At 42.0% G+C, this 26,222-nt stretch overlaps 1 long non-coding RNA gene across 2 annotated transcripts in view; it reads right to left on the bottom strand.

Annotated features, from left to right (window-relative positions):
* LOC145722529 (uncharacterized) overlaps window positions 1-26,222 on the bottom strand; it is an 87,373-nt gene that overhangs the window by 12,414 nt on the left and 48,737 nt on the right. Inside the window, exon 5 of one of the 2 annotated variants that reach the window (XR_014146847.1) lies at window positions 16,575-17,489. The exons of the other annotated variant lie outside the window; for it this stretch is intronic. This is a non-coding gene — a long non-coding RNA (uncharacterized LOC145722529). Of the gene's footprint in view, window positions 1-16,574; window positions 17,490-26,222 lie in introns of those variants that run through there. 2 annotated transcript variants of the gene reach the window in all.

Genomic DNA, 26,222 nt, shown 5'->3' with positions numbered 1-26,222 from the left:
GGAAGAAGCTATTTAAACTTAGCCTTCCCTTATTTGATAAAGCAATGTCCAATTTTTCGTGTACATCTTTGGTGATAATCCACTGTTCAGTCAAATAATAATACAATCAAGAAAATGAGTTTTGCAAATAAGCGAAGCTGACTCTGGCCGTTGGAGGAGAAATAGGAGGTGTTTTCAGGACTGTTGGGAGGGCTAGTGAAACAGAACTGCGGGTAAGACTTGGGATGTGATGCCTAAAACCGAGCCACCGAGCTGCCTGGCAGGAATCTGTGCCTCTGCTGCTAACTCTGGGCACAGAGGACTTGGCAGCGACCGCACAGCCCACCCACGCAACTTCTGCACCAAGGGGGACCTTGCCAGACAGCTGTGCAACCCCCTCCTCTGGGAGGATGGATTCTGCCCAGGGCCTCCCTCCTTGGGTCACACACTTCCCAACTGAAACATCCCATAGCAGAGGCTGTTGGGTTGAACTCAGGTCACATGTCTACACCACTGCCTCAAAGACTGCTCAGGGTTCTATGTTTGGGTTTCTGCCTTAGGAAGGCTTGGACTCAGATTAAGTCCAAGGAAAGCTGTCTTAATAGTGCCACCCTCCAGAAAACATGACAAATGCCCACACTTACCCATGCGCATTCATCAGTGAACAAGGAGAGGCTCTGAGGAAGACATCCAGTGGTCAGAACTCTATAGCCAACCAGACCCTCCCGCTGTTTCTGTCTATTCCATGTGTCTCCCAAGGCCCAACCTCCCTCCCAGCCAGATGCAGTGGGTCCACTGTAAATATTGAGGGCCAAGAAGGAGTAACAGGGGCTGGATTTACCACCCCCCTTCCAACCTTAAACACCTAGAAGACTGGACCAAATATATGCAAAGAGTTTGGACAAACGCCTGCACAGGGTAATGGTCCACGAGAAGAAGGAAACAAGGTGAGCCCAGTGATTACATCAGCGACACAGCCAGGGGGCAGAGAGGAAAATAGGACCTGGCTAAGTTGAAGAGAACTCAAAGTCTAGGCCTGAATTTGTAGAACAGATACAGGAGAGAAAGCACCTGCATGGAGTTAGATTGGACAGCACCCTTTTCCCATTGATCCTGAAAAGTTCTGGCCCTTGTCTTCCCTTCCTAGACTCCTCCTAGACCAATGCCTTTATTTTCACAGTCTTCAGACATGCTAGGGAACAGCTATTAGGCTAGAGATTTCCTCAATTATCATAGCGTGGTCCAAAAACTGTACACCTTTTGACAGGACATGGGTGTTTCCCAAGCATCTTAAGACATCCTTTTGAAAAAAGAGCATCCCTCGAGTTACTTCTTCAAATGTATTCATTAATTCAGTCTAAAATGGTCTTCTCATCAGCCCTTCTATGCCAAGCATTATGCTAAGTGGAGAGATTGAGATAACATCCTTAACCCTTAAAGAAACCAGCCTAGTAAGGAGCATAGCTCTGACTCACAGTGTATGAGGTAAGTTTTAGGTGGTCATATTTTCAGAGGGGAACCTTCACTCTGTAGCCTAGGAACATCTTCTTTCTCTCGCATTTTCTGGTAAGTGCAGGCATCTTGACTACCTGCGGCACCCACCTGCTAATCCACTCTGGGAATTCTCAGTAGCCACTTTGTACTCATCTGTACAATTTAATTGCTTGAAATACATACAGACAAAGAAACATGCCGGCTAACGTTTTCCTTTCCAGTGCAGTAGATATCTGTTGGGTTCTGGCCACCAAGCACCTACTCACTCTGCTTCCGGTAATAATGACACTGTTTTCCTGTGGGGCACCTCCCCCCACGATGGTGTGCACTGGGTGGTGCAGTTGGCCCCGGTCCAGGCCCCAGGACTCAGATTTGACCAACTAGAGTATGATATCTCCCTGGTAACTGTGATTGGCTCAGAAATGATCACATCATCCAATCAGAAATAATGAAATGCAAGAAAACTTTTCTTGAGTGCTCTTTGGCAATAAGGAAGATACTCCAGACAGTTGCTGGCACGGATCACCATGCAAGAGTCCTGAGGATGAAGCCAAAGTGGCAGAAGTCAGAACCCAAGATGAAGAGAAACCGCACTCTTCTGGCCATGTTAGAATGCCTTGGCTGGGGTGCCTGGGTGGCTCAGTCATTAAGCGTCTGCCTTCAGCTCAGGTCGTGATCCCAGGGTCCTGGAATCGAGCCCCCTGTCAGGCTCCTTGCTCAGTGGGGAGTCTGCTTCTCCCTCTGCCTGCCACTTCACCTCTTGTGCTCTCTTACTCTCTCTCTCTCTCTGTCAAATAAATAAATAAAATCTTACAAAAAAAAAAAAAAAGAATGCCTTGGCCAAGCTTCACCTTGAGTTTTTTTTTAATAAATGACCCAATAATAGCCATTTTCTGGCTTAACTTTGAGTTGACTTTTTTTTAATTTTATTATGTTATGTTAATCACCATACATCACATCATTAGTTTTTGATGTAGTGATCCATGATTCATTGTTTGTGCATAACACCCAGTGCTCCATGCAGAATGTGCCCTCCTTAATACCCATCACCAGGCTAACCCATCCCCCCACCCCCTCCCCTCTAGAACCCTCAGTTTATTTCTCAGAGTCCATAGTCTCTCATGGTTTTTCTCCCCCTCTGATTCCCCCCGCCTTCATTTTTCCCTTCCTGCTATCTTCTTTTTTTTTTTTTTTAACATATAATGTATTATTTGTTTCAGAGGTACAGGCCTGTGATTCAACAGTCTTACACAATTGAGTTGACTTTTTTATCACTCGTTATTGAAGAGCCAAGTTCCACCTGAAACAGGTCTATTTGTAAGTTTTTCAATACATGAATGTATAATTTCCTTTTTTCTGCCAAAGTTTGAGTTGTGTTTTCCAAACTTGCTATTAAAATCCTCCTAACTGACACACCAGACGAGTAACTTCTCTGCCTCATTTTGTGCTGATTCTCCCCAAAATGCTTCACTGCCTGATCATCACTGAGGAAGACAGCTCATTTTTAAAGATCTTTTCTTTTTAAATGTGGTCTCAGACTGTCCCTGGTTCTTTAAATAATATGATGGGAGGTACTGAATAACATTAGACAAGTTATTTGGGGTATTTTGTTTTCACACGTGCTGATGTACATCATGAATTTCCAAGGATTATTTGGCAACTAAACATGCGACAACTATCATATGCTAGGAAACTGTGTTCTGGAGCATTCTAGTTAGGGGAGCCTGGGTCGCTCAGGCGGTTAAGCATCACTCTCTTGATTTCGGCTCAGGTCAAGATCTCACCATTGTGAGATCGAGCCCCGCATCAGGCTCCATGCTCAGCGTGGTGTCTGCCTGGGATTCTCGCGCTCCCTCTCCCTCTGCCCCTCCCACTGCTCATGCTTGCTTGCTCTCTCTGTCTCTCTCTCAAAATAAATATATAAAATCTTTTTGAAAAAGAATCCTATTTAAGGTATTATATTCCCAGCCATTCCAGAAAGAATAACAGAATAAGGTACATTGACTAGAACATAAAATGTGTGAAAACTGGAAGGAACTTGACAACATTGCTCTCCGGGAAAGATCCTCAAAGCTTGATGGAAGATGCTGGAGGAGAGTCAAGGGGAAGGGAAAGCCCAGGTGAGGCTCTTCGTCAGATGGCTTTGGAGAGTCTGCGAGCTGCATAATAACAATGGACACCTGATGAAGTGGGAATTAGGATAAATAAAGAGTGAGAAAGAGCAGGAAAGGGAAGGTGGGGAAACACTTCACACTCTGCATAGAACAATTGTTAGGAATAACAGACAAATGGAGATTTCCTTGTTCTATAAATATTAATTGGTAAGAGGACCAGCATCTCTGTTTTTGGACTTGAATCCCATTAAGTCCAAGTCCTTGGACTTAAATGACTTTAAAAAAAGAGACATTTATTAACAAAGGTCTTTCTCATCCCACTAGAAACTCAGATAAATAAATTGGCACTCTCAAATAATCAGTGTGGGAAGAAATTTCTCCCTCAACAAGCTTTTGTATGATTTTAAGAGTGATTGCCCTTATGGGCGCCTGGGTGGCTCAGTTGGTTAAGCGACTGCCTTCGGCTCAGGTCATGATCCTGGAGTCCCTGGATCGAGTCCCGCATCGAGTCCCGCATCGGGCTCCCTGCTCGGCAGGGAGTCTGCTTCTCCCTCTCCCACTCCCCGTTTGTGTTCCCTCTCTCGCTGTGTCTTTCTCTGTCAAATAAATAAATAAAATCTTTAAAAAAAAAAAAAAGAGTGATTGCCCTTAAATTGGACCAGAGCACTTAACGCTGTTTACTAAAAAATGGGAGAAACAGGTTGGAGAGCGGAGAAGTTACAGATAGCGATACAACTTGCTACTTCTTTTTCAAGATATTGTAGGACTTGTTTTGTCTGTTGGAGTTTCAACTTACGTCAGTTGTACTTGTAACATTAAATATGCTCCTTGAACAGATGAGATTTTTAAAACATAAAAATCAATAAATGCATTTGCTCTGGGACTGCAGCGGAGATGGAGATGTGGTGTTGGCTACTTGTCATGCCTGCTGCCGAGTGCACAATGGGGCATTCATCAGGCTGCCATGATGCCCATATCCTCTCCTATCTTTTCTCATTACTCATCCAGATTTGCGAGTTCATGCTATCATGTACAGGCTGTATATTCCCTTGAAATATTGAAGGTATATAATCATTACTCCTGCTTAGGTCCTCTTAAAATGACTGAGGAAGAACAGAAGACATGTGCAGAAGAGGAAGGCAGAAGGGGAGAGAGATGCAGAATATAGTTGGTCTCTAGAAGCCAGAAAAAGGAAGGAAATGGATTCTCACTGAAAGCCTCCAGAAAGAGTGCAATCCTACTGATGCATTTTATCCCTGTAAGGCTCACTACATGCTTTTGAGCTCCAGAACTGTTAGATCAGGAATTTGTTGTGTTTTCGGCCACTGGGTTTGTAGTAATCTGTTATAGAAGCAATAGGAAACTAATACGGACTCCATCCCAACTGGGCCCACTAGACTTCCTCTCATGCATGCCTATTTTAAAGATTTATTTATTTATTTTAGAGAGAGAGAAAGAGAGCAGGGGAGGGGCAGAGGGAGAGGAGAGAGAGAATCGACACGCAAACTCCCTGAATGAGTGTGGAGCCCGAGGCAGAGCTCGATCTCAAGACCCTGAGATCAAGACCTGAGCCGAAATCAAGAGTTAGCCGTTTAATCGATTGAGCCACACAGGCACTGCTTGTGCATGCCTGTTTTAACTGATAATTCACCTAGAGGACTTTAAAGCACAGTAAGTAACCAGGGGAAAAATTTTTCTACCTCTATTTTGAATTTTACTTAATTCACTCGGTTCAGGTTAAATACGTTGGAATGGGAAAAGGACAGAACTATTTTTACAATCACACAGACTCCCAAGTCAGTTAATCCTCTATGTATCCAAAAACAGTGAATTTTAAAGATGAAGTTTTTTCCAGTGAGAGTAAAAACCTTATAACAATTAGTGAAATTTGTCTGAGGCTCCTTTCTTATTGGAAAAGGGGTCTTCTCAAGGTGTTCATATAAACCTGTATATCTTAGCGTATAATTTCGTTATTCTTTTCTTGCTGGGGCTAAAAATGAGCTAACTGGCAGAAAAAGAGTTAGAATCTTGGGGAGGCGAACCATTCATTTCCCTGATGAGTTGTCAATCAACTTATTGATCAATGTATGAATATATATTCATTGACAATTGCCAGTAGAAAAGGTTAAGGAAGTATAAAGAGGTAAAATGCTTGTTCTCAAGGAGTTTGCAAACAATGTACTCAGAGCTCCCCTGACAAAATAAAAATGGGGTGACCTCCCTTCATATAAATCAATAATTCCAGCCATCAGCTGTTTGCTGAGTACTTGTATCTCCATATCTCCAGTCAAGACCCATGCCCCGAGGTCCAGACTCAAGCGTAAGACTGCCTTCATAACCTCTCCCCTGAATTTCCTGCATGTACATGTTGGTTTGCATCCATCCAACCCACTGTAAATTGCCCCTTCTCTACATTCCCCAGCTCAGAGGATGGCCCTACCACCCAGGCAGCAGTGGGAGTCATTCTAAACCCTTTCTCTTCACCCCTGCCCACCTCAGTTACCTATTCGATTGTCTTGATATTTCTCAGTCCTACACTTTCTTGTTCTTTCACTGTCTCTGTTTTATGAAGCCCTTATTCTCCCTTGGATTACTGAAACAGCATCTTCATTGGCTTCCCTTTCTCTAGAATGGTTCTCCTTCCCAACCTATATCCTATGATTTGGCCAGATCGATCCCTCTGTGACATAAATCCACTCATATCTCTGTCCTGCTTCAATTCCTTTCTGAGAACTTTCAGCATCAATTTTGAATTTCAAGACCCTCCACAATCAGCAGTTGCCTCTATAGCAGTCCTGCTTCATACCATACCTGTCCCTCCATCCATCCCAATTAATGGCCATTACACAAAGTCTTCATGACCTGCTGTCCTTTGCATCTGGAATGCACATTGCCATTCAACTCCCATGCATTCCTCAAGGTTCAGACTAAACACCATCACCTTTAGGAATGATTCTCTGATGCTATGACCTGATGTGGACCCCTCTCCTTACCTCCTATCGCACCTACTGCATGCCTCTAGTATGTCCTCCCCACTCTATATTGTAATCATTGGTTTGCTTTGCTCATCCTCAACTTGAGGTCCAACCTGGGCACGTTGATGTCTTGAGCTCCTGGCACAATGCCTGGTGCATAAGGGGTACTCAATTCATATGGTGACACAAAAAAGTGCTTTGTAATTCTCAGGCAGGGAAGTTACTGAGATAATGGACTGGTTACACAAAAATAATGAGGTGGGTCTTTGCTCAGAAGCTCTCACACCTGGAAAAGACTTGGACTTATCAAAGGAAGCAACCAGCAAAGAATTTTAGTATTGCTTAATTGGAAGTGAAGTTTCTAAAATTTGGGTAACAGGAGCATCCTCTGACAGACAAATTGGCCAGGTAACAGTTCGTGGTTCTCTAAGATAGGAAAGATTTTAAGAGAAGTAACAGTCTGAAAAAAAATGATGATTTAATACTTTGGTTAATTTCTTTTTGCTTACTCTCCATTTTATTCATACCATCTCTCAGAAATCACATGTGGAGGTAACGCCAATAAAAATCACTTCCATTCTATGACCCGGGTTTTTTTTATAAGACTCTATAAAGAAATAAATCTTATGTGAAGTCCTCTCAAATAAGCCCCTGATATGACTGTCCCTATTTGAAGGACACAAACCTCTCTTTTGAAGACACAACATATCTCCTATAAAAAACCATTGAAAAGTTCCATTTCTTTATTGTTTCTTGATTTATAAGGTATTGTCATCCACAAGATCCTTATTTCTCCTGGCATAAGTAAGAATTTACCCCAGAATATCTCAGTGTACACAAGTATGAAGAGACCCAAAAAACCCGAACGCACTGTGGATCCTGATACAGGTTTGGTGGTTTAACCGTTTCTCAATTAGCAAAGAAAAACTCGCAAACCTTCCACCCTTTGGGGGCATGTTCCAAACTCCCATAACTACCAGGACATCCAAGCCATTTCTTTCACGCAGTTGGTAACCTCGCACATCAGCACAGAAAAATTCAGACATTAAAACACCATTAAAATCACTTTGGCTGGAAGATTCCCACAGGCTCAGCAAATCGGGGCCAATTACTGCCACCTTAAATGTGAAAGGAGGATATTCTGAAGTTGCTTATAGGAAGGTCTTGCACAATTAAAAAAATGAAAATCAACAGTGAGACAGTGGACAACCTTAACTTAATTAAAAAATAGCTCCTGGTGAGAAAAACAACATATACTCAGAACTGCTGACATGAAAACACAGAACCACCAGAAGTGGCCTGATAATTAGACTGAATCAAGGTTCTTTAGCAATCCCGTCTTCTGCCTCTACCAATGCAGGAGAGTGATACACTTCTCTTAACAAATAAAAAGAGGAACAAAAGAAAGAACATGACCCAATGAAAATGAGTTTTGGATAGGAAGGGTGGCTGGGAAAAGGGCCTATGAGGAGAATGTGTGACCTCTTTCAAGGCAGACCAGAAGAGACCACAACTGAGTTCTTCCTAAGCCCGAAGTCTTCTTTAGTCTCCCTCAATCCCACATAGACCTGTCTTCTCATCCCTTCCTCTTTCTGATCTTTGCTTTTGCATCCACCGATCCCTGCATTCCTTCCTCATTCCTTTCCTTTTTCCATCACTGTTTGTGCTCCAAGTCACAAGGCTGGGAGCTGGAGTGCAGAGGTAAGTAATGTGGATCTTCCCAGGGGAATGTTGTCTTGAGAGGAATAGCAGAGCTGGGTCAACATTCACATACAAGCCATTCTCTCTTAGTATATTTCAAGTACATTGTGCTTTGAGTTGGAATTAAGTTGGATATAGAAAAACCGTTCAAAGGACATTTGATTAGTGTCAAATCTCTTGGATCCCCATTTCCTGATAGCTCTGTGTATCTCTCATTTAGTCGGGTTCAGGGTGCACTTACAGGTTTGGGAGAATAGACAATTCCTGTGCAGCCTAGGCATTGCTAAAGAAGTTGTGATCCTCTCTCTCTAGCCCCTGAGCCTCCTCGAGACCTCCCTGTCTCCTCCCCGTGGGGCTCAGAGCTATCGCAAACAGTCATGCAAGAGTCCATGTTGTAACTCAACTAAGGGGCCAACACTTCCTATCCCATTTTCCCTTCTAGAACCTAGAAGGTTGGTGCGATGTAAAAGGCCCATCCCTTCCTGGTCCACCAAAATCCCCAAAGCCAGCACACACCAGACCACTAAGTAGATAGAGATGGATAGATGACTTAGTCCATAAGCGCAGATGTTCAAGAACTGTGACAATTTTTCTGCATCTATCCTGATTTCAATTCAAAATGCCCCTTGATTCCTCATAGGTGGGGGTGGGGGTGGCCTCAGACTTCAGGCTGCAGAACATCACTACTCTCCTGTCCATCTTGGGGACAGTAGAATCAGAGGCAGGAGTCAGGATGGGAGTGGAGAAGAGTGCTCCAGATCTAGTCCTGTCTCCCCAGGGGTGAGAAGTGCACGTAGGCTCATGCTTTACAGGATGATCAGTGAAGGAAGCAGAGCCTGCGAAGACAGACTGCGGTCCTTACAAGCATAGCAGTCTGATCCTGGCCCCACCTTGAGGGACGGTCTCGGGCAGCACTGGCCACAGTTGAAGAAGGATGCCACTAAGGGGAAGGTGGCAACTCAGGTGTAGAGGAAATATGACCTTCTTCTGAGGCTCTGCCTGAGAAGTCTTGCAGGGGCTGTGAACTGTGGCTCCTCTGGCCACAGGGACTAATTCATCAAGTCTGCATGTCCACCATGTCTGGCTGGCCAACTCCAGCCTCCCTGGTCAAGAAGAAGGGCTGGCAGTTGGGACCCTGGGCTGTGGATGGGCTGCCACACCTGTGGCTCTGTAAGGGTCCAGGCGCTCTGGCCGCCACTGACCACCAAAGGTGCTTACGACCTTTGTAACAAAACAGGCTGCTTCACACAGTGGCCAAAAGCAAGGACTTTGGAGACAGAAAGACTGCTCATATCCTGTCTTCCACCCAAGTTACAGTGACATTGGGTTCCTTCCTGCCATTACTTTCTGTCTCGAAGCCTCAATTTCTCCATCTACAAAATGGGAATGATAATGGTATCTACCTCTTAGATGCACTATGGAATAATTAATGAAAAGTACCTAGCATCCAACTGGTAGTAAACACATAATATATAAATTACAATGGTTCTTAATAAACAAAAATAGGGGCGCCTGGGTGGCTCAGATGATTAAGCGCCTGCCTTCAGCTCAGGTCATGATCCCGGGGTCCTGGGATCGAGCCCCACATTGGGCTCCTGGCTCAGTGGGGAGCCTGCTTCTCCCTCTCCCTCTGCCTCGTTCCCTGCTCATTCTCTGTGTGTGTGTGTATCTCTGTGTCTCAAATAAATAAATAAAATCTTTTAAAATAAATAAATAAATTAAATATTTGAGGTTATAAAAAAGATGGATACTACAACTTTTTTATTCTTTTTATTTTTTATTTATTTATTTATTTATTTTTAAGATTTTTATTTATTTTTTAGAGAGCGAGCGAGAGAGAAACAGCATGAGAGGGGAGAGGGTCAGAGGGAGAAGCAGGCTCCCCGCTGAGCCGGGAGCCCGATGTGGGACTCGATCCCAGGACCCTGGGATCATGACCTGAGCCGAAGGCAGACGCTTAACCATCTGAGCCACCCAGGCACCCATTTTATTCTTTTTAAATTAACTTTGAGGTGTAATTTATATACAGTAAAGTTGTACTCATCTAAGGGAACAGTTGAGTACTTTCAACAAATATATTCACTCATGTAATCACCACTCCAATCAAAATATAAAATATCACCCCCCTAAGGACCCATCTTGCTCTTTTGCAATCCAGCCATCTGTCACCAACCCTTAACCCCAGGCAACCACTGATCTGCTTTCTGACACGATGGATCAGTTGGCCTAGTCTAGAATTTCAAGAAATGACATTGTACAGTATGTGTTCTCGTGTCTTTTGCTCAGCCTACCATCTCTGACACACGTTGGTACATGTGTCAGAAGAAGCTTTATTTGATAGGAGTATTTAGTTGCGTGAGAAACAAGGATTGGCAGATAGGGAGACATCCCAAAGGAGAGTGGTAGAGCTATGTCTTCCTGGTTTCAGCTCAGTTTATAAAGCCTGAGTAAGGAAGTGTGTAGCGTTCCGCTGTGACTGGTGGCCAGAAGGTGACATTCTTCTGGAAGCCGTAACACTGCACAAGCTTACTTGCTGGCAGCCAATTGGCTGGGAAGCTGCGAGTCATGCCGACATGAAGAAAGCTGAAGTTCTGTTGAAGGTCAGAGTCAGCATTTTGGGGAAAACGGATAGTTCAAGTTTTGGTGACGTGGCTAGGGGTGGTTGGCTTAGGGGTACCCTCGAGCTGGGGCCTCCACTTTGGTTTTTCTTTAACACATGCCTGACACTTCATTCTTGTTGTTCCTGAGTAGTATTCCATCGGCAGGATACACGGCAATTTGTTTACCCATGCACCTATTGACAGACGTTTGGCATGATTCCCACTTGGGGCCATTATGAATTAAACATTTATGAATATTGTGTACTAGAGGTTTTTGGGGGTTGGGGGAAAATGAAAATATTTTCTTTTCTTTGGTGTAAACACTTAGGAATGGAATTTCAGGGTTCTATTGTAAGTATGTGTGTAAATTTATAAGAAACTGCCAAACTACTTTCTACAGAGGTCACTGGTGTACCCACCCACCAGAAATATCCGAGAACCCCAACTGTCCATTATCATCACTAGCATTTGATATTGTCAGCTTTCAAATATTAGCCTTTTTAGTAGGAGACTTGTCAAATCTCGTTGTGGTTTTAATTTGCTTTTCCCTGATGAATAATGACTTCGAGTAGCTTTTTACGTACTTACTGGCTCTTACAATATCTTTTTTTTTTCTCTTAGGAGACAAATGAAATATTTGACCTTAATTTTATTGTGTTGTTTATCCTTTTGTTAGTGAGTCATAAGAGTGCTTTACAAATTCTGGATGCAAGTCCTTTGTTATATATATACAAACAAATATTTTTACCAACTTTGTAGTTTGCCTTTTCATTTATTTTTTTTTTTTAAGATTTTATTTGTTTAAGAGAGAGAGAGAGCATGAGCAGGGGTGAAGGGTGGAGGGAGAGGGAAGCAAACTCCCAGCTGAGCAGGAAGCCTGATTTGGGGCTCAATCCCTGGACCCCAGGATCATGACCTGAGCTGAAGGCAGATGCTTAACCAACTGAGCCACCCAGGCACCCCTGTCTTTTCATTTTTTAATTAAAAGAGCAAAATTTTTTAATTCTATGAAATTTATCAGTATTTTAATTTTGTGATTAGTGTTTTTTGTGTCCTAAGAAATCTTTGCTTACCACGAGGCTGTGCATATTTTCTCCTATGCTACTTCTCAGGGTTTTATGGTTTTAGCTATTATATTTAGGTTTTTGATCCATTTCAAGTTGTTGTTTTGTTTGTTTGTTTTGGAGGCTTCCTTGTTCATTTGTTCATTGGGGTTGAACATTTCCATTTCCTTCCATTTAGGATGGAAGTCAAAGGTAAAAGCTTGGCTTTTCCCACTCGGATATTTAGTTGTTTCAGCACCTTTTGTTAAAAAGACTATGCTTCTTCACTGAACGCTGACATTAGAGATTTCCACTTTTAACCATGTTGGAGTAATAGGGAATGAAGTTACTCTTAAATAATTGAAAAACTGGACAACATAAATGAAACAACAGACAATAGGCAGTTCAGGATCAGGACCATGGGAGAAGAACCCTACAACAGCACCAGCTTAATGCCTAGAAAGCTTCCAGTCTGTAGGAACGGGGAACCCAGACAAACCCAGCAATCTCCCTGAGTTGACAAGACCAGGGGTCCAGACCAGGAAGCAAGTGCAGCTAGAATTTACAGAGCAAAATACCTAAGTCACAACGAAGTCAAAGTATTTGTCTTCAACTCCCATCCATCATCAGCTGAGAGCTGCCCCTAGAGCCCCTATTCCCAGAATTTCTGACCTGCACAGGGAAGCCAAGAGAAAGCCCTCGGGCTGAAACACACATGCTCACTTGGGGCCCCTCTGGCATGTTCTGGAATGATAAGGATAGAGTTCATATGGGCAGGAAGCTAGCAGTTTCTGTGTCAGGGCACCTTGGGCCAAGTCTGCAGGAAAACCAGCCCAATGGGCATGCCCTGATGAGTGAAAACCTCAGGAGAGATCAGAGCCCTCCTGCCCCATCTCAGCAAGGGCTGAATGGCGGAGCCAACGTTTTCTCTAAGAACATGGTAGGCCGTAGCATGGGCAGGGGGAGCCCACCCCATAACAGCAAAGGCAGAACTGGGTAAAATTGGCATGGGGATGGCTGCTGAAAACCTGTGTGGACACCTAAGAGGCATTTCAATGGACTTGTGCCCAGAAATAACTGGGTGTATTTGGAGGGAGTGAGTGAGGTTTGACGACGACCAAAGCCAGGACCACAGAGGTATTTAGTAGGCGAGCTTCCTGAGTGGAGCCCAAGTTCCTTGGCCCAGTCCGTATGGCCCCTCACCACTGGACCTGTCATACCTCTCACATGTCTGGTACCAAATGCTTCACACTAACATTCTTGGAGCATTGTCACTTGAAAAGGACCTCCAAGAAGGTAGGAACTTGTTCCTTTAATTTGCTGCTGTGTCCATAGCTTAAGGTGAGATCTGGCATCTAGTAGACCACAATAAATATTTGTTGAGGGAATAAATATCAAACAGCCTCACATCCATGTGTTGTTCCCTCTGTGATGTATCCTTTCCCTCCCCACCCCACCCCCGCCCTACCTGGGTGAAGCTCATGTCCAAATTTGCTCCCAGTGAGCACTTAGCTCTTGTTCCAGAGAGATTATAAACCCCATCACTGGTCACGAAGCTCGCTTAAAGATGACGCATATCACTGTCAACGCAAAGAGACTAAACCTCCATTTGATCTGCCTCCAAGATGTGCCCCCATTTTAGACCCCAACTGAAGTGCTCGGTATCACTTACACCAACAGCCAACAACTGATGAAGGACATGTGCCCGGAGAATAATGAAAATGACGAGTCTCCTTTTTCGCCTCCTAATTAGTTAATAATTACAGCGTCCTTCAAGTGACTGTAAGTAACAACTGTCACAGGTGGCGACCTCACCTGGAAGTAATGTCTTGGTGAGTGTTTCACTCCCGGCTCCTGAAAGAAAACATTTCACTACTCAAAGAGCTTCTAGAAATAACCCAACATATTAATTTCAAAAGTTTATTCTCAAAAACCTTATTCTGTTGGATCCCGTGTTAGGCTGAATAAAAGGTTCATTTAAAAAAAATGGAAATTTTAGCCTGGAAAATAGCTAAGAAGTCACGAGGCCCACCCCTTTTCTTCAGGTAAGACTTGTTTTAGCCTCTGTGCACACAGGAACTGGCTCCATGTGGTTCTTACAGATCTTCCAAGCAGAACATGCTAGCATTTGCTCCAAGCGCTATTTCAGCGAGAACAGGGCTTCTCATATCAAAGTAAAGCCCAATCATCTCTTCTTGTGCCATCCTTTCTGGTTTGGGCACTCTCATTGGTCACAAAAACTCCAGATGCTACCAAACTAGGGAACTTCACGCTTGTGTATTTGAGACAATCATCAAGACCCTGTAAAATTCCACTACAGCATGGTTCAGAATCAGATATAAGGTTGTCCAAGCCTTAGGTTGGCCTAAAAGTTCCAGAATAGTCCTAATGTAACACCATTACACACATCCACATGCCAGTGGCGTCCGGGGTCTCAGTGAGATGCCGAATGCACCGTCGGCCACGTCCCAGTGATGGCTTCCCAGAGAGTGAGGAGAAAGGAGGCACAAATCCGCAGATACAGGTTTAACTATCACACCTGAGGAATAAAATCCCCCAGGACAGAAACATCAGGGAGGTCACCTCCTCCTTATTCCTTCTAGTTTGACTGTCCTGACTACCCCTCATGTGTTTCCATCAGACATTTTTTGTGCAGTCCTCGGGAAGCATTCTCCTATGCTGAGCCAAATCCACTGTTTAAAAAAAGAAGAAGAAATTTCTTTAAATTTAGCCTGAAGTCTCCTAACTTCATGTCATGATTTCTTTGTGGCCTGAAATTAAAGAATCAATAACACATTCAATTCCCTTAATTGGTAGATACAGATCTTATCTGCAATTCATACAGGCGCTTTCCCCAGGCATATCTCAAAGTCGGCTTTTATGGTTCACTGTGCAATTTGCAAAAGATGCTTTAACTAGCAATTGTTTTGCCTTGCTTGAGGCCTTTATCACATCTGCCCTGGATCCTTTCAAACCCTCCAGGGTGCTCACTCAGCTCACATGCTGGCCTGTTCCTATCTTCCCTCTCCTCCCTGGAATAGACCAGCCCAAGTGGCCACCCTGGTTACGATCCTTCAGTGACTCCACTCAGAACTGGGGAGAAAGTCCAAGCACCTTATAAGGGTCTTCATCCTATTGTCGGCACCTCTCCCACCCTCCCGTCTTACCCTTGCCCCTCTTTCCATCTGGATCAAAGACTAACTGCTGTCTAGTCATCACACACTGCCGGTCTCTGATCTCCTCCTTATGCTCTAGCCTCTGCCTAGATTTTCTTTCTTGAATTTGAAGTCTTGGGTTAGCCATCATCTTCTCCCTGGATCGGTCCTCCACACAGTACCCCCCAACGTTCATGCAGTGACACCCAGATGATACTTGACTGGCACCACGTCACGAAAGGATTGAGATGAAAGGAGGGGCTGGCGAGATCAGACCCTGCCCCTGGTCCCTCCGGACCCCACCCAGCCACTGCAAAGGGGAGCCAGCCAGCAATGGCGCACTCACGGGGAAGCCCCCACTCCACTAGGCGGTCCTCGTGTTCTCGCCTGCTCCTCCCCATCAGTACACATCTCACGCAAAATGAAGCTGTTGAATCATCCATTCCAGGTAAGACCAGTGGGTCCCTCTGGACACTCCATGGAGGTAGGGGCTGTGGCCTTTGTGGGCAGCACAGTGACCCTCTCATGGTGTCTAGCGCATTGGTGACTCTCAGTAAAGTGTGTGCTGGCTGCTTTGCCGGCACAAAAAAATGCTAATGAGGAACCTGGTACCACCCCTTTGCAGTCATGCAATTTCAGGCGTATGTGATAGGAGGGACAACGTAGCAAAGCAAACCTTGTGGCCATTGCTTTGGGCTACAAACCAACTATTCCCCTTGCTGGTGAACTGGAGCAGGAAGAATTCTAATGGTCTACGGAGAAGGCACACTTGCCTTCCCTTTACATTGTAAATAAGAGAGTTCTCACCTCCACAAAGGAGTTGATTTTGTTCCTCCTTTTTTATATTCAACAGACTCAACTTCTCTGAATTTGAAGAGTCTTCTACAAATCACCAGAGCTGGTTGTGATGATTTTTCTTGGACGACCCAGCCGCTAAACAATTCCAAACCCTCCTTGGGACCTCTGCTGCCACTGGGTTCTTTCTGGAAGCCTGCCACCAGCATCTCATGTGGATTTCAAAACCAAAATACAGCATCCTCATAATTATGCAGAAATAGCCTCACGATACACTGTCATGGCATGTTCTGTTTCAGCTGTAGGGCCAAAAGTATTTTTTGAATCCTAGGGACCGCTGAATAGACATCGGACTCCACGGCCCTCATTTTCCCACAAATTATTTTTTCCTGAGAGCTTTAGTTTCAGAGTTAATATCAAGGACACTGATGTTGCTCCCATGCAGCCTGAGCCCATATGAACAACAAAACGGAGAAGAAGAGTTTGTCAAAAACAGAATGTATTCAAAAGAGACAGATGCTTCTCTCTCTCTCTCTCTCTTTTTTTTTTTTTTTTTGGTAACTTACCTTGAACTGAACCCTATTTCAAGAGCTAAAATTACAGACTTGCTTTGCTGCAGGCCAAAGCAGCAAACGCAAACAAAAGCTTTCCTGGCAGCCCCAGAGAAACCCCCTGACCCCAAGTGCCCGTCACTTCCGTGGGTTGTCTTTATCACTCCTTTCTCCGTAAAGAAGTAAATTTAGGAAAGGACATAAATAGGCAAGTAAATCTGTCAGTCATTTTAATTCTTTATTTTTCTGAATAGCATGTTTTTCTTGGTCTATTAAAAAATACATGACCACTCATTTGGAATCCCTTCATTCATATAAAGCATTAAGTCTAATCCATTTTGCCTTTTTGAAGAACTGTCTTCTGCTCATTTAAAAGCCTGCTCTCATGATAAGGTTAACACCTGCCCCTCTCCATGTGGATTCATTTTGCACAAGCTCCCGACTTCAGTTACACAGGCATTTTTATTATGTCACCCTAATTTATTTTTGAACAGAGCTCATATCATATCCAAGAGACTAATACATGTGACAGCACTTTAAGCTCTAAAGAAGAATACAAGCATTAGTTCCCTTTATCATCCCTTCAGCACTTAATCCATAGTAAGAACTCAGTAAAATGTCTGCAGAATGAACTTCAGTGTGGACAAAGAGGAACGAAAAAAGGAAACTATTTCATGAGGATGATGATAAATCCAAACTACAGAATCTTCCACAGGTGTCAGCATTCCTGACCCTGAGTGTTGGTTGCAGGCTGAGGGGGGCTCCTGAAGCTGAGTGTGTGACCACAGAACCTGATATGGCCGTCGTCCAACTCGGAGTCATCTGACCTCAAGCGGTATTCAGTGCTCCCATTCCTCAAAAATAAAATTAACCACACAAGATGTTAGTGAGCAATGAGATTTTACTGAAGATTCCACAGGGAGTCTGAGGATATCAATCACATTGCACACTGCCAGGAATGTTCTTCTCCCGCTCCCCACGCCTGCTGCTCCTGCTGGCATCCTGTTCTCCATGCAACATTGTCGTTGGAGAGGTAAAAGGCGGTCACACGGAAGACACTTACCAAACAGGGGTTTTGCAAACTGGGGATAGAGAAAAGGAGGTATGGTAAGAGAACAGGAACAGAAAGGACAAATTCCATCTCAGAGCTATCGCACAGAAGACAAACAACATGGTAAACCTTGCCACGACAATAGTATTGCTAATGGGCCCAGAATGTTGCGAAGGGATGACTGGCAGCACACAGAAAGAGCACCAGAGATACCCACGCCCCTTGCATCATTCCAGAGAGGACAATCCAAAAACGTAATTCAGCAGGAGAACGCAATGTGCCCAGGACCTTGTTCTCTGAAGCGTTATCGACACTGGGAAGAAAGACGGTGGGGGGGCAGGCGGTGGGGGACGCAAAGACATGTTCCTTCTGTTAAGTGATGGTGCATCTGCACAATGAGATATTCTTCTTTTTTTATTTATCTTTTATTTTTTATTTATTGATTTTTTATTTTAATTCCAGTATCACTCACAGGCAGTGTTTTATTAGTTTCAGGTGTACAATATAGTGATTTAACAATTCTATATGTTATCAGTTAAAAGTAGAACTACCCTACAATCCAGTGATTGCACTACTGGGTATTTACCCAAAAAGTACAAAACACTAATTCAAAGGGGTACCAGCACCCCTATGTTTATTGCAGCATTATTTACAATAGCCAAATTATGGAAGCAGCCCATGTGATGGAGGTGTCCGTCAATAGATGAATAGATAAAGAAGATGTATATATACAATATACAATGGAATATATATATGCAATATATATACAAAAACACTATATATATAGAGAGAGAGAGAATATTATTTAGCCATAAAGAGATATTCTTCTTTGATTTAAAACTGTAATTAAGTTGGCCACCTTAAAATACAGAAAATGTTTATAATCATATTAAGTGAAAAAAGATGACAGCTCCATTAAATATATGTGTGTGGACAAAGGTTTGGATGTGCTTTTAGAATTTTTTTTAAGATTTATTTACTTATTTTAGAGAGAAAGAGAGAGAGCAGGGGGGAGAGGGACAGAGAGCCTCAAGCAGACTCTGCACCCAGCCGGAGCCCATCGTGGGGCTCAATCTCACAGCCCTGAGATCATGACTTGAGCCAATGCTTAAGTGACTGAGCCACCCAGGCGCCCCCACACCAGGGTTTTGAACACGTGCCCTAAACTCTTTCCCCTGGAGACCATAAAGTCATGGCAAAGATGTAAAGCAAGGTTATTGGGTTACTCATTTTGAGTTTTCTGAGCAGCTCTTTGAAATTTGAAGCTTCTGATTCCATCTACATGGAAATACATTATTTCACATGTTAGGTAGGATGTTTCTTCAAGTCCAAACAGCAATTAACCATCTGTTTATGTGTACAATTTTTCTTTCCGGGGTAATCTATCAAGGTTGGTTTGAATCAGTAAAAACAGTTCTATCTGGTATTCAGAGGAAATCATACAATGCCAGTTTCTCCCAATCTTAGTTGAAATTTGTTTCCTTAAGACCGCTATGAGAACTCAGGAGTTAGTGTGTCGAACTGTGCTTATGGGAGCTCCAAAGGTCCCACCTTCAAAAGCTTTGAGCAGGGGCGCCTGGGTGGCTCAGTTGGTTAAGCGACTGCCTTCGGCTCAGGTCATGATCCTCGAGTCCCGGGATCGAGTCCCACATCGGGCTCCCTGCTCTGCAGGGAGTCTGCTCCTCCCTCTGACCCTCCCCCCTCTCATGTGCTCTCTGTCTCTCTCATTCTCTCTGACTCAAATAAATAAATAAAATCTTTAAAAAAAAAAAGCTTTGAGCAGTCACCAAAAAAGCAGATTAAAACTATTGGTGTCTTACAGGTTTAGTGAGAAACATGACTATTTATGAGAACTAAGGGGTGCTGGCTATGTTCCTACAGTGCTACCCTTGGCAAGAGGAATATTCTGGTAAGAGATAGGAATTGGAGAGCTCCCTTCCTGCTTCTCCCAAGAGCCTTCAGTGAAGGAGGTGCACTTACTTCTCTTTGTGATGGGTGTATCTAAAGATATACCCAGGAACAATAGAGACCTGTCCTTCCATGTTTTTTTCTCCGTTCGATTTCCATGTACATAATGATTCATTGTTAGCATTTCAGTATAATTTCAGTCATTACATGTTCTCATGTGTTATGTCTGGTTACAGTGGCTCAGTAGCTAACAATTCTTAATCAGTCCCTACTCCTTTTAACCAAGGATAGGTTTCACTCTCATCTTGCTTCATCCTATTTCCACCATGCCTGTCATTCATCAGGGCAATCATAACTTGTCATAAACCCTTTATTTTTTCAGAGAAATTTAAAAATAGTTGAGATCTCAATTTCTATTGGTTCACATTAGATGCTTCTTTAAGACCACTTTTGGATTGCCAGGTGCATATCCTGACGAAGTGGTATTATTCTAGAATAAATCTTTTTAAGAGGCAAAATGGAATCTGAATCTGAAAATGTCTTCACTGCTATTTTCCTTTAGACTGGTGAATTCATTGATCTTTAGGGAAGTTCAAACAGAGGATTTGTTCTTAGAACTTCGAAGACTCCATGTGAAAGCATGTCATTAGAACATATGTGAACATCTTGTCCCTGTGTTATTTCCTATCCCTGTTTGTTGAGTATATGTTAAGTTTGAGATAAGTCTTATATGTGGGAAATGTTTTCCTTTAACTATCAAGTAAAACTACTATGTCAAAACTTGTTTGAGATCCATAACTAAATAGAAAAAGAAAAACCTTTTTCAGTATGGTCAAATATCTTTGTTCTTTGTTAACTCCAAAGTTGGTGAAGTAACGATTAGGTAAGTCTTCTAAAACAGAAACAAAACAAAACTTAACCTGACAGTCTTTTCATGGTCATGGTCACCATTCAAAAATTCTAAAAGCAAAACAGGCAGTGCATTTACTTTGCTATTTTTTTTCTGGAAGTGACTATAAACCACTGCAAGCCTTGCCTAAATCCAATTTTCAATAAATAACATAACAAGATTTGGATTGTTTTAATGACTTGCCTCTCTACTGGCAAAATTATCATTGGCAGTAAGAGATACCCTTGCAGTGTTTTGGAAATTTAATCTATGGCATGAACTGTGCAAAATTCCCTCATTTCAAAACTAGTGTAATCTCTTAACCTCCAGAATTATAAATGCATCATTAGCCTGGTAAACATTCTCCCACTTCTTCCATTGCTGGGGAGATGGGCAAACCATGTGCTCAGGTGACCACTGGTAGAATAGCACCTGGCAAATCCCTGGCATCATGTCAACAATGATAACCTGTTGCTATATCAGAAAAATAAACCTGAATGACTAAAAATGTACAACATGGAAAATACAGCTCTGTCTATACATTTCTGAACATTTTGCCATATAATTCTAATGAGAAAAAATTCATTACTGTTAGAATTTGAAAATGAGAAATGTGCATGTGATTATTTTCCTAGGGCTGCTATAAGAAAATATTACAAACTGAGTGGTTTAAATAACATAAATTATGTTCACAGTCCTGGAGGCCTGAAGTCCCAGATCAAGGTGTCATTAGGGTTGGTTTCTTATGAGGGTTCTAAGGAAGAATCTGTTCCATGCCTCTCCCAGAACTTCCAGTGCCTCTCCCAGAGCTTATTTCTGATAAGATTTCATGGTCCTTAACCTAATATAGAAGCATCACCTTGATCTCTGCCTTCACTTTCACAGAGTGTTTATTCTCCCTATGTGCATGTTTATCACCATATTTCTTCTGTTTATAAGAACACAAGTCATATTGGATTAGGGCCCATCCTAATGACTCATTTTAACTTGATTGCCTCTGTAAAGACCTGTCTCCAAAGAAAGGAGCTGGAGGTTAACTCCTCAACATATGAATTTTGGAGAGACACAATTCAACCCATAGCAGTTGTTTATAAGAGATAGAGCGGGAGATTAGTTTTTGCCTTTCAGCCAGGCCTGGGGTTTGCCAGTACATTTACTTCTTAGATGAAATCACTGCTTTATGCAGCAGGTGGTAGAACCACATCCAACACTGTGGGGAGCCACCATAGTTTGCATTAGATGAGGCTAAAAAAGTTCCTCAAGCTGATGGGAGACAAGCCTCTTAGTTAAGCTAAGCTTGGTAAGAAATTAAATATTGTCCAGCACATTTCCTATCAGAAACTTTCAAGTTGCCATAGACAGTCTAGGGAGGATGAGATTCTTAGGCACATACCATGTTCTTCCAATGTAGCATGGGATGGCACATTTGCTGGCATAGATATTCTATAATTTGCTACACTTTTGTGTGAGTGCAGTGGATTGAAGAGTATCCCCAAAAATGATTTGTTCAAATCCTAACCCCAGGTACCAATGTGACCTAATTTGGAAATAGAGTCTTTGCAGATGTAATTAAGTTAAGAATCTCAGGATGAGATCATCCTGAATTTATGGTGGGTCATAAATTCAACAACTGGCATCTTTATATGAGGAAGAAAGAGATTTGACACCCAGGCCTACCAAAGGAACCAGTACTTAAGAGACCAAGATCCTGGAATGAAAGAGAGTGAAGACAACTGAGCACAATAGTCTGAACCACTTTTCCCTCAAAACTCTCTCTAAATATAAGATGTGCAGGCCAAACAATGTAGGGAAATCAGGATGACAAAAAAAGCTTGCAAAAGGATAAAAAGTTAGAAGTCTTGGATGGTATTGGGGAAGTAAAAATCAGGCATGAATCCCTGCTCAAGTAGAGGGGTCCTGGAAAATATTGCAGGGCTTCAGTGGGGACCACTGAGGGACTATACCTTAGAAGTAAGGGCAAACTAGAAATAAACTAGATCTTACAAAGACTGAACATTAGACTATAATCAATTCAGTCCCCAATTGGATAGAAGTGATATGCTCCTACCCTCATTGCATATCAAAAGACCTTTCTCCAGAATAAGGTAACATCATTCAGAGACTCTAACAATTTCTCATAATGTGTATTAATGTATGTGAATTTCCAGCATTCAGTAAAAAACTAGAAGATATACCAAGAGCTAGGATATGTCAAGAGGCAGGACAAAGGGGAAAAAACAAAATAAAAACATACCCGCAGGTGATCCAAGTTAAAGGGAGTTAAGAGACCAGAATTTTAACTGTTAGGTTTCAAGAAAACAGATGACCACATGGAGAATCTCACCAGAGGACTGAAGTCTATTCAAATAATCAGATAGAAATTCTAGACCCCAAAGATACAATAACTGAAATTAGCAATAGCAGGTGTGTTTCAACAACAGACACAGCTAGGAAGAGTATTTGTGATTTTGAAGATATGCCATTTAAAATATCCATCCTGAAGCCCAGAGGGGGAAAAGAGGAAACATAAAAAAGATGAGTGAAAGTTGTGGGATACGGTGAGAAGGCCTGTCATGTATGTACCTAGAATCTCAGAAATGGAGGAGAGGCAGGATGGGACAGAAGTAACAGCTAAAAAAGAAAAAGCTGAAAATTTTCTGGAATTGATAAAAGAAATCAAACTGTAGATTTAAAAGCTAATATAAACTCAGCAATAAAAATACACAGAAAATTACATTTAAGTACATTGCAGTTGAAAATCAAAGACAATAAGAAAATCTTAAAAGAAGTCAGAGAATAAAAATAAATTATCTTCCAAAAAGCAAGAAGATGGACTAGAAGTAAAGAGAAACATTTTATAAGGAAAAATAGGTCAATCCATGAGGAAGATAAAGCAAATAATATGTACCTGATAACATAACCTCAAAACATATAAAGCAAAAATTGACATACGTGCAATCACAGTGAGAGATTTCAACAACTTCTTTCAGTAAGTGATAGCACACATGGTGGGGGGAAGGATACGAAGATAGAAACATGATTAACCAATATGAAGTAATTGTCATATAAACTACACTACACTACATTACTCATGCGCTTTTTGGCACATGCATAAGAAATATTTACCAAAAATGTTCGTATGCTGTGCTATAACGAACATCTCAACAAAATTCAAACCATCAAAATTATACAATATATGGTCTCTGAACTCAGTGAAATTTAACTAAAAATCACCAACAAAAAAATAACCAGAAAGTCCAAAGTTTAAAAAATTAAGCAACATATATAAATAATCCATGGTCATCACTTTGTATTGTGTATGCTTTTTATTGTGTATTCACCTAAGCTATGGAGCCAAGGCTTTTTCTAAGCTAAGAAAAATCATAAAGTCTTTTATTCACATCTTACCAATAACAAATATTTAAAAATCATGTGAAAGCACTGCAATAACATTTACTAAGCCATGCTTTGGAAATCTCTCTTTTCCTTTAGCAAAGTTAAAAGATAAAGGTTGTAGTACAACCTTTACAGGATTGCAGTGGAATTCTTCTGAAAATAGATCTTTAATTTTTTTAACAAAAAAATTCTACATTTTCAAGGACACCCTGAAGGGAATACCAATAAGCTGGCAGCTAGAATAGATGACCTCACCTCTAAGATTCTGGTTATTCTTAAATCCTTATTTGGCCTATTTCTATTTTTTTTGATTAATGATTGAAGTATAAAATAGCCCTAAGCCCTATGCTAAGACTATGTGACATGAGGTTAAATTTCTTTTTTTTTTTTAGGTTTGTATTTAGATTCCAGTTAGTCAACATACAATGTAATATTAGTTTCAGGTATACAGTATAGTGATTCAACACTTCCATACATCACCCTGTGCTCATCACAATAAGTGCATTCTTTAATCCCCAATGAGGTTAAATTTCTTCAAGAGCAGACTTGGAGAGACAAGAGTTTATTCTTCATATTTGAATATAGAAAAGGGATTAGACTTAATCTAACTTAATTTCATTGGGCAAAACTAGAAGCAAAATGTGGCAAATAATGGGAAGAAGATTTCAAGTCAAAATAATTTCCCTTAATCTTAATGTAATAATAAATATCATTACATTAATTTAATGTGATATAGTAACATAATATATTAATATAATTATATCTCATTATATTATAAATGATTAATATTAACATATTATATTGGTATTATTAGCATAATATTAAAATACACAGAGCCTGCAGTTGGCAAGCCCTGTGACCAGACCCCAGTGTTTCTGAACCTTTGACAGCCTGAACTGGAAACAAATTGGTATCTGGTTAAAATGCCAGCAATGTATTTCCTATGCTTCTAAAGGTAAAGATAGAATTTACCCATAGGAAGAGCTCCCAGTGTAATTTCTGTAAGTAATTTTAAGGCAAGTACTTATTTGTCATCCTTGTGCTAGCCTTCAACTTTCCAAATGCAATGCTTCAAACAGAGATGTTAGCTTTTCTGCTTATTAATGTGAAAAGCTACCTTCATGGTAGACATCTTTAAGAGATTCTTATAATGGAAGTGGGGGGAGAGACAGGGCTGGTAACTGTGGCCTCTGGAACTCAGGGAGAACAGGAAATGATGAAGTGAACTTTAAGCAGGAGAGCTGGGCCCAGCAAAATGGCAGCACATGGGGATTAATGAAGGGCACAGCCAGTAGGGACCTGAGGAACTATAGGAGTAGTGAGCCATGGCCTCCAATTTTAAGTTGTCCTTCCAGCATGTGAATTCCCTTATGTCATTCTCAAACCCTCAGTAAAGTATTTTAAACACAACCATCTTTATGGTACCGTGTCTTGGGGATTAAGGAAGGGTCAGTGTCCAAATGCGAGATGGAATGAATCCAAGAGAGCTGCAAGCATAGACAGGAGCACCAAGATGATACATGGAAAATGGTGGAAGAGGTCAGAAGCACGGCCTGTGAAGTAGGAAGTGAGAAGTGAAATGGAAAGAATGTGCACAATCCCAGGGTTCCTCAGAAGCATTTGAAGAAGAGACAGGACTCTTTCTGTCAGCCAGGATAAAGTTCTAGATTCTGGGTATTTGGTGATTCCAAGGAGGGAGGTTCCCTGGAAGGCCAGAGACCTTGGGAACACTGGGACCCCTCTATTTTTTTTTTAAGATTTATTTACTTATTTTATAGAGAGGGAGAGGGGCCAAGCGAGAGGGAGAGAGAGAATCTCAAGCAGACTCCACACTGAGTACAGAGCCCGATGCGGGGCTTGATCTCAGGACCCCGAGAACATGACCTGAGTTGAAACCAAGAGTGGGATGCTCAACTGACTGAGCTGCCCAGGCACCCTTGGGGCTCTTCTTATGCTGAATATCATGTGTGTGTTTGGGAGAAAAACCTTCTAACTATAAAATAATAGACCGACTCCCTCAGTAAGAGAAAGGTTCTTGTTATGGTGGCCAAGCAGAAACTGATGGCTACAGGGAGAGCTTTACCATGCAAGCTGTTAGGTCCTATATTCTCAACATTAATAGAATTCTAAGCTTTTAAACTGCAGCATAGAAAAGCATTTCTGAAATATAAAAAGGAGGTCAACTGCATGCCTTGAGAACTTCTATGAGAGTCATCTAGCTCTCTCCACCCCCATGACTTGGGGACATCAATCCAGGACTGCTCCACAATGGCACTTGGTGTGAAGACCAGATAATGGGAGGTGTTTCAAGACAAAGGGCAAGACCCCAGAGCAGCTGTTATTCTCTGAGGAGTCAAGTCCAGCATTTATGTGTCCAAGGAATACTGCCACCAGAGATGAGTCAATTAGAAAGATCAGCTTTTCAAAGGAAACAGTCAACAAAACCAAAAGACAACCGACAGAATGGGAGAAGATATTTGCAAATGACATATCAGATAAAGGGCTAGTATCCAAAATCTATAAAGAACTCGTCAAACTCAACACCCAAAGAACAAAGAATCCAATCAAGAA

This window comes from Leptonychotes weddellii, chromosome 7 (genome assembly GCF_054177405.1).
Source record: "Leptonychotes weddellii isolate Sample4059 chromosome 7, ASM5417740v2, whole genome shotgun sequence".
Classification (NCBI taxonomy): Eukaryota; Metazoa; Chordata; class Mammalia; order Carnivora; family Phocidae; genus Leptonychotes; species Leptonychotes weddellii.
The sequence above is the reverse complement of the archived record's forward strand: the minus strand, read 5'-3'. Positions and strand labels throughout refer to the sequence as shown.